Raw genomic sequence first — 2,877 nt, 5'->3', positions numbered from 1 at the left:
AGAATTTTCGAAATTTAGAAATACAAATATAATTAACGTATATTTGTTTTATTACATTTTGAATATTTTTAACGATTTATGAAATCAAAAGTAATTTTAGAATTTTACTTTGAAAAGAAATCGAATTACGAAAACCGATTGAATATAGAACACGATCCTAATCGATTTTGGATTGAAATCATAAAACTAAATCCTAATTCTAGCCCAATTGGGTAAAGCCCAGTATTATAAACCCATAAACCCCATAATCCTATCTCACGTAAAACAAAAGAAGCAGCCAAAATCTCTCTCCTTCATCCATTCACGTGAACCAGCAACCCTATTCCTCCTTCTCTTCACGTCACTGCCGTCCTTGCTGCTGCCCAGCCGCCGGACCACCACCGCGTTCTCGCCGCCGGTAATCCTTCGTCCTCTCCTCTCCTTCGTTCTCTCCTTCTCTTTCGTTTCCCTTTCTCTTTCGTTTTTTCCTTAACCGTGTTTTTCACGCAGCAACCAGAAGCTCCGTGAGCTTCCCTCGCCGTCGGCGCAACCACCAGCGGAACCGCCGCACAAACCTCGACCACCGCCGTGCACGGTAGTCTCTTTCGTTTCTTTTCGTTTTTAATTTTCTTGCTCGTTCGTTCTTGATTTTCGACCCTTATTGAACGATGTTGCTTGCTCCACAACCGCCGAGCCGCGCAACCACCTCCGTCATCGCCGAGCCTTTGCGCCGCCGTCCAGTCACCTTGTTCTCTTCCCTTCTTGGTTAATCCTTAAACCCTAAACTAATTAATGAATTTAATTATGTTTTAATAATTTAAATTATGTTCTTGAATTTAAATTATAGGTTTTTATGATTTAATTAGAATTTTCAGATTTATATATTATGTTTAAATAATATATTCAAATTTTCAGATTATATAAATGGATTGAAATATTGATTTTTAATTATTTGAAGTATGAAATTTAAGGTTTTAATGGTTGTAAATCATGGTAGGATGATTGTGGATTATTAAATTTTTTTGTTTCAATGTTCTAAGAACGTAAATTGGTCTTGGCAAAGTTTTTAAACAAGTTATATTGCTGAAAATCTAAAGTATGATGTTTGCGAAGAGTTTTCAACGAATTTCAATCATTAGTTCAATAATTATTATTCTAGGAAATCAAATACTCAAGTTTTGATATTGGGGAAGGTTCTAAATATGTTTAGGATGTATTTAGAATGCTTTGTTATTGTTGTGAATGATTAGAAGTTGATTGAGAATCCTTGTTGGTTGTTTTAGGCGGAGAATTCTCTTTAGGCGACTTTTGAAAGTGTTAAAGTGGCCTATCAGTTTGTCTACACAAGGTACGTACATACCTGTGTGCTTGGGGATGTGTGTTATTATTGAAACCATGTTGAATTTGTCGATGAACTTGGTTATGTTGAAATTTACATGTTTAATGTTGTTGGGTGAACATGTTGAACATATATTTCGTTATGAGAATGATAACATGTTAGTATGGATGATTGATGCAAATATGTTGGTTGGGAACATTAGATTATTTTATATATATTGGTTTGGATCGATTGATCGTTGTTCCCTTTTAGCTTTTCACTACTTTATGAGGGCCGAGGACCTTGTTTAGTAAGTTGAAACCTTATACCCATATAGAGGGGTTGATCATTGTTAAAGGAAAGGTTGAATTAATTGGAATGAGTTCTTGGTTGATACCTTTGTGATCACTTACTTAATTCCAAGATAAAAACAATTGTGAATAATTGTTGATTGTATGACTTATGTGATTGTTGAGTCATAACAGAGTATTGATCTGTAAATCATGTAAACTGAAACTGAGTAGCAATAGCTTTAAACTGTGCACGTCTGAAGTGACGAACAATCAGGAGTTGGGGTCATGGGTCGCTTATATATGGCTTTTTCTGGGGACGGATTGATCAACGATTCTATTTTATTCAAACGTTCCTCGATATCGCAGGTCATTGGGGTTACGGAGTCGCGCCCGTACCTCGTCTTCCTTAATGAAGGCTTCTAGTAGACAATTCAGTCCATTGACTATTTCAATAAAAATAATTTTAATGATACAAAGGTCTAGTTCACTCAAATATAGTCTTCAAGTTAATATGTTTTGGTTATCCTTACTTATGTTTTGTTAGTATCATGTTAGGGTTGTTTGTTCAATAGAATCATGTCAGGATTATTATTGTTTTGGTATGTAGTACTCAGCTTTGCTGATTACGTGCTTTGTTTGTGTGTGTTGATCATGGCTATGCCTTATTGATCATGTGATGACCCATTTTTGTGAGCAATCTCTAAGGATCAATAAGCGTTCCCCATCTACAGGTTTGAAGATGATGCATCATTGGGATCGGGATTAGAGAGCTTGTATTTATTTTGATTTGCTAAGTGACTTGGGTTTGTTAAATTGGACTTTAAACTTGTCGTACTATCTACATTACTTTATTTTCGTTGATTGGTTTTGGGAATTAACTTTGTAATTGATTATTTATAAACCTAAAGTTAGTTTTATGTTTTCCGCTGCAAAATTCCGAATAAGCTGTTACGTTTTTATACGGGAGATAATATTTTGATAGTTCTCTATACTTATATTTATAAAAAGGGTTATTCTAGAAAAAGAAGAATTGCCGGGGTGTTACACTGGGGGTGGCTGCTACATAAATATTTTTGGGTTTAGTTAATGACTATGTAAATTTTTTGGTTATATTTGTTTTAGTTAAGATTTATTTCGTATTAGTTACAATTAATTTTATTTTAGATGATTAACTTTTTTGTTAATAATAATTTTGTTTCAGTTAAGATAATATTTTTGATATTTAGTTAAGATTATTTGGTCTTTAGTTAAGAATATTTGGTTTTTAGTTAAAGCTTTCTCACTTTT

At 33.9% G+C, this 2,877-nt stretch overlaps 1 long non-coding RNA gene across 1 annotated transcript; it reads left to right on the top strand.

Annotated features, from left to right (window-relative positions):
• The first annotated feature begins 239 nt into the window (after positions 1-239).
• On the top strand, positions 240-2,524 carry LOC110790255 (uncharacterized). The gene is made up of 4 exons (XR_008927823.1): positions 240-397; positions 490-744; positions 1,263-1,327; positions 2,322-2,524. It is a non-coding gene; the product is annotated as an uncharacterized lncRNA (long non-coding RNA).
• The last annotated feature ends 353 nt before the right edge of the window (positions 2,525-2,877 follow it).

Source organism: Spinacia oleracea, chromosome 2 (genome assembly GCF_020520425.1).
Source record: "Spinacia oleracea cultivar Varoflay chromosome 2, BTI_SOV_V1, whole genome shotgun sequence".
Lineage (NCBI taxonomy): Eukaryota > Viridiplantae > Streptophyta > Magnoliopsida > Caryophyllales > Amaranthaceae > Spinacia > Spinacia oleracea.
This window is presented reverse-complemented; position numbering and strand designations above follow the sequence as displayed.